A 16,197-nucleotide genomic window follows, 5' to 3' on the forward strand; every position below is an offset into this window, starting at 1 on the left:
ATGGAGAGGAGGGAGTCTCTGGCCAGCAAGCAAAGTTCCAGATTCTTTTTTTTTTTTTTTTTGGTTTTTTTTCGAGACAGGGTTTCTCTGCGTAGTTTTGCGCCTTTCCTGGAGCTCACTTGGTAGCCCAGGCTGGCCTCGAACTCACAGAGATCCGCCTGCCTCTGCCTCCCGAGTGCTGGGATTAAAGGCGTGCGCCACCACCGCCCGGCTATCCAGATTCAATGAGAGAGCATACCTCAGAAAATATGGTGAAGAATGACTGAGGCAGACACCAAATATTGGCCTGTGGTCTCCACACAAGCTTGTATTGATGTATGCACACCTACACACATACTTGCACATGCATGTACATGTATACACACATACACACAAATTATGTCTTGGTGAATACATTTAGAAAGTGCTGCCTATTAAAGTTAAATGCATTTCTAGGTTTTGTTGGAATGTTTTAAATTTTGATCCAGAGAGATAGTGCAATTCTCAAACGTTCAAACTTCAGTTATTTATTTTGGGCCAATGTGCCCCAGGCTAGTATACTTGATGAGGTAACCAGGTCATAATGAACAAGCAACTTTGCTGGAATTTGAACACAGGCTATTTGGTTGGAAAACACACTTATGACCACAGTACTCTCTCTTCCATTTTATTTTTATTTTTTTCTAAAAGATCTTGCTTATATAAAGACCCACAGATCACACTAGGAAGGGAATTTTGAGATAAAGAGAACATATTTTGCTGGGATAGGACGTAATAGGCCCTAACTCTAGGCCAACTCATTAAAGACTGAGAGCTGAGTGTTGGCTATAGAGAGTAACCAACGCAGCTGGAGACACTGTGCTTATGTTGGACTTTTTAAAAGCTCACTTTGGTTATGGTTGGAACTTTCTACCCCTCTCCTCTACCCCAGCCCAGGATTCCTGGTCCCGTTCTGCAGATGTTTTCATCTGTAACACCACGTGCTTCTGGTTTTGCTTTTTTGTTTGTTTGTGTGTTGGCAGTCTCACACATCTCTGGTTGGCCTCAAACTTTGTACTTAGCTGAGGATGGCCTTGAACTTGAGAGGTTCTTGTCTCTGCCTCCTAAGTTATAGGATTATAGACATGCACTTTCATGCCCACCTTATAGATGTTAGAGATTGAACATAGGGCTTTGTGCCTGCTTGTCAAGATCTCTTTCAGCTTATTTCCACTCTTAGCTCCTTTGTTCATCAAAGTATCCTGAGCATGCATTCCATGCTACAGTTTTTAAAATTTTCTCTCCCCACCCCCACCTCTCTCTCTTTCTCCCTACCCCTCTCCCTGCCTCCCTCCCTGTCCTCTGGGTGGTATGCCATTTGTATGCAGGTTCCTGTAGAGGCCAGAAGAGGGCATCATATCCCCTGGAGCTAGAGTTATGGGGCGATGAGGCACTCAACCTGGGTGCTGGGAACTGAATTCTGATCCTCTGGAAAGAGCAGCAGGTCTCTTAACCATTAAACTGTCTTTCTGGCCCCATTCTATAGCTTTTAAGTGAATATTCATTGTGTGATGAGTTATCTACCTTTAAGGAGCTAGCATGGAAATGTTCTCATGGGAAAAAGAAAGGTTAGGGTTAGTAGATGACTCAGCAATTAAGACCACTTACTGGTCCTTCAGAGGACTGGAGCCTGGTTCCCAGTCCCCATGATGGGTGGCTGTCTAGATCCAGGTACATCCTGACTCTTGACCGCAAGGTGACAACTACCAACATGGTATATTGGCTTACTCTTACCCCAGAGAGAGAGACTTATGGGGGCAGATGATTCTTCTTATCCTCTTTTTTTCTGAACAACACACCTCTGTTGCATCAGGGATGGACTTGAGCTTAGATTACTCTCTCATGATAACATAGCAACAACAGATTCACAGATTCACCCAGGCCATTAAAGGGACCACAGACTCAGAGAAAAGAAGCAGCTTGCTAGAATTTATAGAAAGGTTGACACAGATAAAGCCAGGTGAGGACCACCTAAATAAACACTTCGCTCTCAATTCCAGATCCTATATACACAATAGCAAGGTGTCATCGAGCTATAGAGTATCTTACTTAGGACTTGGCCATAAATTGACCAAATACTAATCAATAGGGGAGAACTCTCAGAGAACTTTAAATAATTGTTATGAGGTAACAACAAGCTTGAAGAAAGCAGAGCACATTTCAATACTGTAAGAGAAAAACTTAGCAAATAGATGGAAGCAGCTAACATAAACAAATACATATGCTAAACCAACAGAAGGCATCAGGGGTGTGGTGCATCAAACAGGAGAATGAGTCTGTGAGCTCCCAGCGCAGGTGCAGAGGAACAGAGAAGAGAGAATGAACAAATGCCAGTGGGAGCTTTGGGATGGATAGTATGAACGGAGCAAACACTTGGCTTATGAAGGGCTTGAGAATGCCACAGTGGCAAAGCTTATTCAGAGAAATAACACAGAAAACATCTCCAAACTAGAAAGAGTACAAACAGGACAGGAAAGCTCAAAGGTCACCAGCCTAACATAACCAAGTCTGCCTGAGATGTTTTAACAAAGAGTTTTGAAAAAGAGATTTATGTGTACAAGTGTTTTGTCTACATGTGTGTCTGTGCACTACATTCTGGAAACTGAACCCAGGTCCTCTGGATGAACAGTAAGCATTCTTAACCACCGAACCATCTCTCCAGCCCCTGCCTGAGATTTTTTAGAACTGAGTTCCCAAAGTCGAAAGATGAAATTCAAGAGAAAAGAGGCTCACCCTAGGGCTTCTCAGTAGATGCTCACACACAAGGACCAGCATTGGGAAACTGCAACAGGAGGAAGAACAGCAGTACATGTGTGATAAAGACGCTCCTAGAGCAACAAATGCCAAGAGAACACGCTTCTGTCATGTTCTACAGGAAATACCAGGGGAAGATCTTCAAACTGGAGAGACATCAGTGAGGAAAACAAACTCAGAAGGTCTTAGCATGCAGCAAAAGAGAAGTCACACACATAGAGTCCTCCAGCTTTACCATGTGGTATGGAAGTAACATGGTCAGTATGAAGACTAAAAACAAAACCACTAAACTACTCTTAGGAGATAGGCAGCATACATATATGTAAAATGGGATGTCTCAAATTCAACATGGGAGAAATGGAATAACAGTGGACACGTCTTAATAGTGCATCTTCTCTTGCATTTATTTGCTTTTGTTTATATCCTTATGTTCATGTTAAATTGCTCTCATCTTGAAATAGTTTATTATATTCAAAGATGTTTTAAAGCCTCATAGTAATCACCAAGTGTATTAGTTACTTTTCTGTTGCTGTGCTAAAACGTCATGACCAAGACAGCTTCCAGAAGAGAGAGTTCATTGTGGCTTACAGTTCCAGAGCGTCAAGAGTCCATCAAGGCAGAGAGGCACGACAGTAAAGTGGCAGGCGTGGTGGCAGATGTAAGAAGCTGGGAGCTCACATCTTCAGCTGTAAGCATTAAGAGAGACAGAGCTGAAAGTGATATCCTCTCTCCAGTGACATACCTCCTCCAGCAAGGCTGTGCCACCCTAAACATCTTTAAACAGCACCACCAACTGAGGACCAAGTGTTCAAATGCCTGCGACTATAGGGGAAATTTTTCATTCAAACCACCACACAAAGAAATTCCACTGTTAGACAAACCAAAACACAGTAAGGAATCAAAACATATTAGTGTAAAAGTTCACTTAACCACATGGAAAGACCAAGAGAGAAAAAGAGCCACTGCAATAAAACTAGAAATCAAGACATTCAATGACGGGTGCTAACTTACCTCTCAGTACTTGAATATCAGTGGATTAATTTACCCAGTGGGATTGACAGAGAGCAACTTGGGGGCTTAAGAAAACCCACCAGATCTAAATATATGTTGTTTACAAGAAACTCACTTCACCTGCAGAACACACATAACTTGAAAGTGAAGAGATGGACCGTAAAAGAAAGCAAGGCTAACTATACTTAAGTTGGATAAGCTGTATTCTGTAGATGTAACCAATCGTATTATTAAAATAAGAAACACAGAGCCAATGTAAAAAAGAAAGCCGAGAGGTCAGAGCTCAGAGATAAAATCTTACCTCCTGCAGTGCTCCTAGCTTCCCCGAGAGAGGGAGGTACTTCCTGTGTCCCTGTTTAAATAATCTTTCTGTTCTGCCTTCTCATTGGTTGTAAACCCAACCACATGACTGCCTCATCACTGCCTGTAAGTACCGCCCTCCAGGTCTTAAAGGCGTATGTCTCCAATACTGGCTGTATCCCTGAACACACAGAAATCTACCTAGCTCTTCTAACCACCACGCTCTTACTATGGCTCTAATAGCTCTGACCCCAGGGCAACTTTATTTATTAACATAAAATTAAAATAACATTTCAGTACAAATAAAATATCACCACATTTCCCCTTTTCTATTTTAATAAAAAGAAAAAAGGCAAAAGGTTATAACTAACAAAAGAAAAACTATATACAAAAGTACAATAACTATATACAATATATACAAGTAACAAATACCTAAACGATGTCTAGTCCATTTGTATTTGACAAATCAGAGAAAATAATTCCCTTATCTATCCTATTTTAGTAAGTCCAAAATGTATCTAATTCACTTCCTATCCTAATTAATCTTCAACTATAACTAACTAATCTTCAACTTCCTCAGAGACCCAAGAAGGAAATAATATTAGCTAACAAAAATAAAAACAAGAAGTGCACAAAAGCAACTTCCAAAAATTTTGTGAGTTGACAGAAACAGCCAGCTACCTGGACAGTCACCTGAGGTTTCTCCACAGTGTTGGGGCATCATCTTCAGCCTATAGGCTTATCGTATCTGACAGACTCATTTGTTAAGTAGGTTGTACACAAGGTCAACAGTTCAACCTCACATTGGGTGAGAGCAGTCCATGTACCAGAAACACCTGAATTCCACTAGTGTCATGTCATGATTCAGGATTTTAAATTCTGGAAATTGTTGATGGTTTTTGAATTCAGCTGTCCATTCTTCTTGGCTGTGTATGTATGGCTTCATCTCAGCATCCCCTTCTTCTCCACATCCCTCTATTAAATGCCAGTCTACTACTGAGAGGCGAGAGCTTTCAGTTGCTGTTCCATTGCACAACAGAAGCCATCGGCCCACTGCCTGTTCAGCTGCCTTCTAAGAAAAGGGTACTGTACCTTTTCCAGATTGTGAAGGCGACTTCAGGGATGGTGCCATATTGTCCTGGCCTCAGAAGATACCTTTTGATAAAGCCATAACCACACTTGTTTTGGCAGGAATCAGTAGTCCTTTGTTTCGTGTTCTGTCTGTCCATTTTGTCCTGTTGATTTGAGGATACTTTGTTGTCCAGTGGCTAACTTTTGCCACAATGAAAGTTAACTCCATATGCAGTTTCTTCAATGCCCATATTTTCTCTGAAGTAGATTAGTACTGCCAGGAGCCGACATGTCTCAAAAAAAGAAAAATTTCTAAGTTATTAAAACATTTTAAATGCCATATTCTGTAGATCTCTGAAGGGTTTGAAGATGACCTGTCTAAAATACATCTGCTCAATTTTTAAAACATATCTAATATGACTACAATTTCTATTGTAATGTCTAACTACTAACTTTCATTTCTTTATATCCTAATAGTTGGTAATAATGTAAAGTATTTAAAACTAGTAATTGTCTTTTTCTTTTCTTTTCTTTCTTTTTTTCTTTCTTTTTTTTTTTTTTTAAAAAAAAACAAGAACCTTAAATCTAATCTCCTTTGCTTAGCCTTTTTCCTAACCCTTGACAACTTGTAACCAACCCCCCTAAACAATGAAAATTATCCCAGACCCAAAACCCATTAAAAGAACCAAAAAACCACCCGCCCCACACCACTTCTTTGGCAATGTGGGTGTCATATTCTTAAAATTGCTTCCTGCTGGGTATGGGCGAAGTTATCTTTATCCTGAAAGAAAATTTTAGGTTAATTGTCAAATTCTAGGAAAGGTAACTATATCCTTTGTTATTATCCAGTCTGTGTATAATACCAAAGTTCAGGGTTTATCTCAAGTCCTTATTCAAGTAGTCTTTGAGACTGGATCATCTCAGCTAGTCATCTCAAAATTGCTCTGAGCACCTTGTAGTTCAAAGCTGATCTATAGATGATGTTTGTCAGTTCAGTGATATTATTATTGTCCACGTGGAATTGTTATTGTGGTGGTTGTTGTTGTGGGGCCCCATCTTCTTCCTGGAGACTTCAGTTGATGTTAGGCCTGGCCGTGATTTTCTGCAGAAAACTGATAAGAGACTCGAACACAAAGACACATATATGCAGCTAATTGAAGCCTTCTTTCTAGAATTAGTTAGTACTCTATATGACCATTCATATCTTAACAAAGTTTAAAATGTATATGTATATATTAATCTTGTAAATTTTGATATAAAATTTATACTTTAAGAAAAGTTTAAAGAATCAGAATAGAATCAAAGAGTTGAGATTAGTAATAGAATAGTCCCTTAATTAATTTGGCTTTTGTCCTGTCCCATAGCAGAAAATGGCTCTTTCTGGCATGATACAGGGAGTTTGCATTTTCCTTTTAACAACATGCTTGAGTTTGAAGAAGGAGAGAGCCATTCTCCAACTCCAAAGTCAGCTTTAAATTTTAATTGAACTGGGACTATTAGAAAACCAATAGTGTTAAATCTTTAGAGAAAAGCAGAAACAAACATTTAAGAAGACATAAAATTTTTTAGATAATATATACCCATATGCCATATACTCCCATATACTCTGTTTCCTGGGATAGATGATTTGTCCCTTTTCTTCAGTTGTCTCATTTGTCTTGTGTCCTTCAGATTCCTTAACCTTCATTCTCCTAAAAGACAAAAACAAAAACCTTCCCCCAAGACTAATTTTGGGGATGTTCCTTTTTGGCAAGTTATTATCTGATTAAATGAAAAGACATGTGTTACAGGTACAAGTTAGTTTAAATTGGATGTTCATGCTGGTTGATGAACTATCACCTCCTCTAATTAAGAGGTCTCTCTTGTTCAAATCGAACCTTTATCAATTTTGATGGTATCCACAGCTTATCTTCTCCTGTAGAAACAAAAGCAAAACCTCGTCCCCAACGTAATACATACCCTGGTTTCCATTCTGAGGTCAGCACATCCTTAAAGTATATAGGCTGATTTAATTCTGTAGTTTTTTCTATTACCCAATGTCTCTCTGCAGCTGTTGTTCCTTTCTCATTGGCATTCAGAAAATTCAAAGTTAATAGAGCATTATGCAGTCTATTTCTGGGGGTTTTTGTTACTCCTTTCTGTTTATTTAGCATATCCTTTAGAGTTCTGTTTGACCTTTCTATAACTGCTTGACCTGTAGGATTATGTGGTATACCTGTAATATGCTTTATATTGTAATAAGCAAAAAACTGTTTCATTTTAACAGAGACATATGATGGAGCATTGTCAGTTTTGATTTGTGCAGATATACCCATAATGGCCATAACTTCTAGCAAATGAGTGATTACAGAATCAGCTTTTTCAGAACTCAGAGCAGTTGCCCATTGAAATCCTGAATAAGTATCGATAGTGTGGTGTACATATTTCAGTTTTCCAAATTCTGCAAAGTGAAACACATCCATCTGCCAGATTTCATTTCTCTGAGTACCCTTTGGGTTACATCCTGCTGGTAATGGCGTTTGATTATAGAAGGAACAAGTAGGACATTTCTTTACTATTTCTTTGGCTTGTTGCCAGGTTATGGGAAAATCCTTTTTTAAACCTTTACTATTGACATGATGTTTTTTATGAAATTCTGAGGCCTCCAGCACATTTCCTATCAATAATTTATCAATCTCATCATTGCCTTGTGCTAGAGGGCCTGGCAGACCAGTATGAGATCGGATGTGAGTTATATATAAAGGATGACTCCTTTTCCTGATTGTATCTTGTAATTGAATAAATAGTGAAGTTAATTCTGAAGCATCAGGGATAAATTCTGCAGTCTCAATATGTAATACCACTCTTTCAGCATACTGAGAGTCAGTTACTATGTTGAGAGGTTCTGAAAAATCCATTAATACCAACAGAATAGCATACAATTCTGATTTTTGCACTGAATTATAAGGACTTTGTACCACTTTACTTAAATTTTCTGATTTGTAACCTGCCTTTCCTTGTTTGTTGGCATCTGTATAAAATGTACGAACTCCAGATATGGGTTTTTGCCGTACAATTCGAGGCAAGATCCAATCAGCTCTCTTTATAAAATCAATTCTGTTGCTTTTGGGATATTTGCTGTTAATTTCTCCCAAAAAATTACTGCAAGCTCTTTGCCAAGGTTCACTTTCTGTCCATAATTTTTCAATGTCCTCCTTAGTTAAAGGTACGACAATTTCTGCTGGGTCTATTCCTGCTAATTGACGAAGTCTCAATTTTCCTTTCCAAATCAAGTCAGAGATTTTTTCCCCATAAGTTTTTAATTTTTTATTTGGTTTATTTGGTAAAAATATCCATTCCAATATAATATCTTCCCTCTGCATTAATATTCCAGTAGGGGAATGCCTAGAAGGTAAAATAACCAAAATGCAATCCAGCTTTGGATCAATACGATCCACGTGCCCTTCATGTACTTTCTTTTCTACCAAGGCCAATTCTTTCTCAGCTTCAGGTGATAATTCTCTTGGACTATTTAAGTCCTTGTCACCTTCTAAGGTTTTGAACAAATTAGTCAGTTCATCATTTTTTACCCCAACAATAGTTCGTAGATGAGAAATATCTCCAAATAATCTTTGAAAGTCATTAAGAGTCTGTAGTCTATCTCTCCGAATTTGCACCTTTTGGGGTCTAATTTTTTGTAGCTCTATTTTATATCCTAAATAATTAATAGAATCTCCTCTTTGTATTTTTTCAGGAGCAATTTGTAATCCCCAGCAAGGCAAAATTTTCTTTACTTCTTCAAACATTCTTTCTAAAGTATCTGCATTTGAGTCAGCTAGTAAAATATCATCCATATAATGATAAATTATAGATTTAGGAAATTTTTTACGTATCACTTCCAATGGCTGTTGTACAAAATATTGGCACAGAGTTGGGCTATTTAACATTCCCTGTGGGAGGACCCTCCATTGAAATCTTTTAACCGGTTGAGAATTATTATAAGTAGGCACTGTGAAAGCAAATCTTTCTTTGTCCTTTTCTTGTAAGGGTATTGAAAAGAAACAGTCTTTTAAATCAATAACTATGAGAGGCCATCCTTTTGGTAACAGAGTAGGCAAAGGCATCCCAGATTGTAGAGAGCCCATTGGCTGAATTACTTTGTTAATTGCTCTAAGGTCTGTTACCATTCTCCATTTACCAGATTTCTTTTTAATAACAAATACAGGAGAATTCCAAGGGCTGGTTGACTGTTCAATATGCTGAGCATTTAGCTGTTCTTCTACCAGCTCTTCTAAAGCCTGGAGTTTCTCTGTTGTTAAAGGCCATTGCTGAACCCATACAGGCTTGTCTGTTAACCATTTTAAAGGTAGAGCTGTTGGTATTTTTGGAAGATTATCAGTTGTTGTGCCCTGTTCCTGTATAATATGGATGGCTGGTGACCACTCAAAATAATGCCTTCTAATATTTCTCTCAGAAACATGTGCTAGTTTATGATTTGTTTCTGAGATTGGAGGGATTTTAATCTGAGTATTCCATTGTTGCAACAAGTCTCGACCCCACAGGTTCATAGCTATGTTAGCGACATATGGTTTTAATTTTCCTCTCTGTCCTTCTGGACCTATACATTCCAGCCATCTTGCACTCTGTTTCACTCCAGATAATGTCCCAATTCCTAACAGTTGAACGTTTACCTCTTGAAGAGGCCAAGCTGGATGCCAAAATTCTGGTGCAAATTATGGTAATGTCCGCACCTGTGTCTACCAGACCAGACAACAAAACACCATTTATTTTTATCGTTAATTTTGGTCTCTGTTCATTAATAGAAGTTTGCCAAAAAATTTTCTTTATGTTTTCTCCTGAATTTTCTATTCTCTCTTTTTCATCATCCTGACCAGCATGATTTATTCCAATAGTCATTTGGTTATTTAATCGCTCAGAGCAGGGATTTCCTCTACAGCTGCAGGAAAGGTTTGAACTGGTTTTGCTATGGGGGCCTGCATGAGGCCCCTCCGGGAGTTTCCCGAAAACTGAGGCAAAGGATTACCCTGTCTGTCCTTTGTTGATCTACATTCGTTGGTCCAGTGTTTTCCCTTACCACACCTTCTGCATACTCCAGAAGGAAGGGGCCTTCTGTTGCCATTGTTCCTTGAAGAAACATTGCTTCTAGGAATGACCTGTTTACAGTCCCTTTTAAAATGTCCTTGCTTTCCACACCCAAAACATCTAACACTCCTCAAACCTTTTGAAATTACTTCTCCTACCCACGTATCATGCTCATCATCCTCAACATTAATTGTTTCTCTAATCCAATCTTCCAAAGGTGCAGATCTTGCCCTTAACGGCCTGATTATTCTTTTGCATGCTGCATTCGCATTCTCAAATGCCAAAGCTTCAATTATTGCCTTACTAGCTTCTGATCCTGAGACCATTCTGTTTACTGCTGAAGCCAGTCTTTCTAAAAAATCTGTGAAAGATTCTTTTGGGCCTTGCATAACCTTTGTGAATGACTCAGGTTTTTTTCCTGGTTCATCAACTCTGTCCCATGCATTCAAGGCTGCCATTCGACATAAAATTACGGTTTGAACATCATATAAACATTGTGTTTGTATTGAAGCATATTGGCCTTCTCCAATAAGCTGATCCTGACAAACTTGTATTCCTTTATCCGTCCATTGTTTTTCTACGTTTCTAGCTTCATCCTTAAACCACGTTAGAAATTGAATTCTCTGGCTGGGTTCCAGAACAGCTTGTGCAAGGTCCCGCCAGTCCTGTGGTATAATCCTATTATATGTTGACCAAGAGTTTAACATTTGCTTTACATATGGGGAATGCATGCCATAAGATACTATTGCCTCCTTAAACCTTTTAAAATCCATCAGTTCAATTGGAGCCCAGATATTTTGTGTAGCCATTTGATCAGGCATCTGCTGTACGGTTACAGGATAAATTAAGGATGACTGTGTGAAAACAGGCTTTCTTTCTGTAACCTTATGATCCAAACTTGAACCAACTTCACTGTTAAAATTAACAGGTTTTTCTAAAGCTGTTATCCTGGCACTTAAATCGACTATCTTTTTAAATAGTAAAATGAGAATAAGCATGGTGATAAACTGCATAATTCCCATAATACTAATCTTTTCATATAGTTGTTCCATTGTCAGACTGCCTAAAATTTCAAACAAAACCCAATTTTCTTCCAATGTACACAGGAAACCCATTTTTTTAAATGTGGAAAAAATTTGTCTTTTAAATAGTTTCCTTTATGACTTACCAAATCTGCGTAGAACAGTAGAAATCCGAGCGAATTTCAAAACAGCCACCTAGAGTCCTAGGTGTAAATCCAGAGAGAGAGAGAGAGAGAGAGAGAGAGAGAGAGAGAGAGAGAGAGAGAAACAGAGAGAGAGAAAGCAAGAGAGAAAGCAAAAGCGAAAGCGAAAGCGAAAGTGAAAGTGAAAGCGAAGGGGTAGCTGGCTAAAGCTTAAAGCCAGCCACTTGTTCCCTCTTGAGCCGAGTCAAGGCTTGGCTTTACAGCCAGGGGCCCTGTTTAGCAGGGCAGGCCTGAGCTGTTTGTAGCACTAGCTTTAAGCAAGCAGCTCACAGTCCAGCCTGAGCCCAGACCTGGGCCGGGGCTAGGGAGCCGGCTGCTCCGGCTAGGGAGCCGGCCCCAAGCAGTTTTTAATGGATTCTTGTCACGTTGGGCGCCAGATGTAGATGTAACCAATCGTATTATTAAAATAAGAAACACAGAGCCAAGGTAAAAGAGAAAAGCCAAGAGGTCAGAGCTCAGAGATAAAATCTTACCTCCTGCAGTGCTCCTAGCTTCCCCGAGAGAGGGAGGTACTTCCTGTGTCCCTGTTTAAATAATCTTTCTGTTCTGCCTTCTCATTGGTTGTAAACCCAACCACCTGACTGCCTCATCACTGCCTGTAAGTACCGCCCTCCAGGTCTTAAAGGCGTATGTCTCCAATACTGGCTGTATCCCTGAACACACAGAAATCTACCTAGCTCTTCTAACCACCACGCTCTTACTATGGCTCTAATAGCTCTGACCCCAGGGCAACTTTATTTATTAACATAAAATTAAAATAACATTTCAGTACAAATAAAATATCACCACAGTATTCTCTTATCCAAGGGTTAGGGGTTGGAGAGATGGCTCAGTGGGTAAAGTGTCTTCCACATAAGCATGAGGACCTGAGCGCCGATCCCCTGTGCCCACGTTAAAAGTTAGGTGCAGCAGTGCACATGTAATCCCAGTGTTGGGGATCAAGGTGCAGAGACAGGAGGATCCTTGAAGCTTATGGCCAGGCAATCTAAGCAAATCAATGAACTCCAGGGTCAGTAAGAGACTCTGAGGAGATCCAAAAAGGCACCTAGTGTCAACCTCTGGCCTTTGCACCTGCAAGCATGTGTGCTCACATCCTCATGAACACATCCATACACACACCATACCAAAAACCATACCTTATATCATAAAAGGATCAATTCAGCAAGAAGAAATCATTCTAAATAACATATTCTTAAGTGTCTAAAATAGTATAAGGAGAGTTTGATCCCATATAATAATAGATGGGACTTTAATAACCTGTTTAAGGTGCAATCAACCAAAACCCAGAAGAGTTAAACTGTGCTTTCACCAAATGGACTGAACTGGGATCTACAGAACATTCTTTCAGAATGCGTGTAAATACATGTCATCAACACTCAGTTTTCTCCATCAAAAGCCATAAGCTAGGCCACAAAGTGTCACAATAATTTGTTTTTAAGGGAGACAAAGCAGAGCAAAGACAAGAAACATGATAGGCCTCAGTGTTTAAACTGAAAGACTAGACAGGTCTCAAATAAACAATTTAGGCTTTCTTCTCAAGGGACTAGAAAAGCAAGAGCAATCCAGTTCTGAAAAGGTGTGAGGAAAGGTATAATGGAGGCTAGAGCGGAAATTCAAACAAACAAATGACAAAAATGCAAATGATTGATGACAAAAAAACTGGTTCTTTGAAAGACAAATGGAATAAACTCTTTGTTAGAGTTACTAAGAAAATGAGAGAGAGACATGTTACAATTGATATCGTACAAGTACAATGGTCATTAGGGATTATTATGAATGATCTCCAAAATGTAATAACCAAAAGGCATTGATGCATTCTTGAACACAGACTCTAACAACACTGAGTCGTGAGAAACAGACAACCTGGATGGAGCAAGTCATGATTTTTGAGTCTGTTGCTTGAATGCCACCCATTCAAGAAGAACCTGTATCAGACGATTCACTGCTGGGTTTGACCAAACATTTCCAGATGAACCAGCATTAGTTCTTCTCAAGTTATTTCCATAAAGTAGAACAGGAAGGAATATGACAGTTATTGTCTTGCTAGCAAAACCAGAAGAGACTACAACAGGAGAAAGCTATGAACTAACATCCTCCATGAACATAGACACAAAAATCCTCCACAAACACCATCAAACTGGATCCTGCAGCACATGGCACTGGAGAACATATTGGCAGACTGTACCTCTGATGAGGGTTATGTCGTGATGATTAGTGTTCATTGTCAACATCACAGAATCTAGAAGCACCCAGTACATGAGCTCATGGGGCATCATCTTGATTTGAGGGAAGGCCTGCCCACTGTGGGTGGCACCATTCCCTGGCTGGGACTCTGGGCTGTACAAGTGGAGAAAGGGAGATGCACGGCAGTAACTATTCATTGTTTTCTCTTCTGATGTGAGGTGACGTGACGTGACGTGACCAGCTGTCCCAAGCTCCTTCCAGCTGCCTTGCTTCCCCACATGATGGACTGTACCTTGAACTCTGAGCTAAAACAAGCCCTTTCTTCTTTAAGTTGGTTAATGTGGTTTTATATTTTATATATCAATCACAATACATTTAGAAAAGACAACCACTGCAAGAAACTTGGACTTTAAAAAAAATTAATCTTTCCCATCTGTCAGTTAGGACAAGAGCATACTGGTGACTTTCACATCTTCTTCTGATTATGCAGCTCACTGTTCCATGGGGAATGGTTAGTTAGATTGTTGAGCAGCTTACAGCCTAGGTGACCCCCAGGCATCTGGAATCAGCAAGGCTGTAAAAAATTCAACAGTGCAGCGGGGCTCTATAAAGAGATCAGAGGCACCCTCATTCAGATGCCCCAGTTGAGGTGACTTTGAAATTGCTCTTTTCCCTTTTCTCATCATGAAACTGTTTTCATTTCTGAGGACTCGGTTAATTATAGAGTGGCTATTTTAAGGTCGTTTCTGCCTACATGATGTTTGTGTTTTGTGTATTTTCCTTGGATGAAAGTCAAGCTTCTCCTTGGGTACTTGAAATCAGAAGGACAAACAGGAGCCAACATTTGCTCAATGATCGCTACAGAACTTGATTTCATTAAACTATTGTTCTAACCCTTGCAGTGGTACCATTAATTTATTTCACATGACCCGAGGCTTGGAGTCATCACTCTGTTTGTCCAAAGATAGACTAAAGGGTGTTGGACATGGTGGTATTCAGGACTATGTGTTAGAGCTCAAATCCAAAATTTTCTCCATAAGCTAGTATAACCCTTATGTTAGTCTATTTTCCAAAATACCAGAGAAAACCATCTTAAGAGGGGAACTGAATCCCAGTCCTCTAGGCAGGGGTAGTAAATGCTCTTAATCCCAAGCCATCTCTACAGCTCTTTTGTTTAGTATTTTGAGACAGGCTATTTTGTAGTCCAGGCTGGCCCCAAACTCACTCTAAAGCCTTGAACTTCTGGCCCTCCTACTTCCACTTCCCAGCGCTGGGATTACAGGCCTGAGCCCCTGCAGCCAGCTAGCACTCGGCTTGCACACTCCAGCTTTGGAAACGCCTGCAAGTTATGGTAACAGAATGATGCAATGAGAGAGTCTGCTCCCCAGCCTGGAGTAGAGTCCATGCTAGAAAAACAACATGAGGGATGTTAAACAGAGCCCAGGTGGCACTGACCACAGGAACCCTAAGACTTTAACTGATTGCATCCATGGGAGCGAGTCCTGACAAATCTGTGTGTTGATTTCTGAAGCACTGGTATCTATAGAAGAGGCAGCTCTGGTCTTTAATTGCTCACTTTAAAATAAGTAGGTCAGTGGCACAGTAATCCACAAGGTCATTTCCAGTTCTTGAATTCTGTCTTTTGACTTGAAGGACAATGAGATGATGGGTGGTAGCACATACATCAGCTGGAGGTAAGCCAAGATTTTCCTAAAGAGAGAGTTTCCCTTTCAGTCCACCTTTGGAAGAAGAGGATTTGACTGTGTGAGCTGCACTGAAATCAAAGAGCTTTTTTTTTTAAAGCTAATTATTAAAATACTGCTTTAAAGGTAAACTCCCCAAAAGGACTGAAGCAAGTCTGTCTAGAAGCATATCAATGAAATCTCAGCATATGAAGACACCTGCTTTATGAGATTGAATGAATTCTAAAAATAATATCTGATGTCCTGTGTGGAGAAAAACACTGAGTTCTCAGCATCGGGGGACCGTGCATGTCCAGCTCCTGTTCTAGCTCTTTTCTGCCTGGTAAGCAGCTGTCTCCTAGGAAACTTAATGATGGACGTGCTCCAGAAATGGTTTCCCATAATTCTTCCATATTAGAGTAGAAACCAGCTAAAGCTGTGGAATGCAAATCAGTGATTTTATCATGCAAAATTTATTCTAATTTTCCTCTTGGGATAAACCTTGCAATTGAAACACATTGGCTTTGAGCAGATCTGAGGCCAGTTTTGCATCTGCAAATCACAAATATTGAACCTTAAACAGGGACTAATGGTCGCAGCATCTGTGCACCTCTACGTTGTGAAAAAGGAATACTATCTGAAATCCGCCCAGCAAGTTGTTACCTTTGGAGGTTTCTTTTTTATTTATTTAAAGGATTAATAATTATTAATTATTAAATTGTGATTTTTGCCAGGTGGTGGTGGCACATGCGTTTAATCCCAACACACAGGAGGGAAAGGCAGGCGGATCTCTGTGAGTTCTAGGCCAACCTGGTCTACAGAGTGAGTTTCAGGACAGGCTCCAAAGCTACACAGAGAAACCCTGTCCCG

The 16,197-nt window shown here is 39.8% G+C and overlaps 1 protein-coding gene across 2 annotated transcripts in view; it reads left to right on the top strand.

Moving 5' to 3' along the window:
• The window catches only part of Fam76b (family with sequence similarity 76 member B), an 87,240-nt gene that overhangs the window by 33,416 nt on the left and 37,627 nt on the right, over positions 1–16,197 (top strand). Inside the window, exon 10 of one of the 2 annotated variants that reach the window (XR_013052606.1) lies at positions 15,475–15,670. The exons of the other annotated variant lie outside the window; for it this stretch is intronic. The gene's annotated coding sequence lies outside the window, so the exon portion shown is untranslated. The remainder of the gene's footprint in view (positions 1–15,474; positions 15,671–16,197) is intronic. 2 annotated transcript variants of the gene reach the window in all.

The sequence above is a fragment of the Peromyscus maniculatus genome, chromosome 7 (assembly GCF_049852395.1).
Source record: "Peromyscus maniculatus bairdii isolate BWxNUB_F1_BW_parent chromosome 7, HU_Pman_BW_mat_3.1, whole genome shotgun sequence".
Taxonomy (NCBI): Eukaryota; Metazoa; Chordata; class Mammalia; order Rodentia; family Cricetidae; genus Peromyscus; species Peromyscus maniculatus.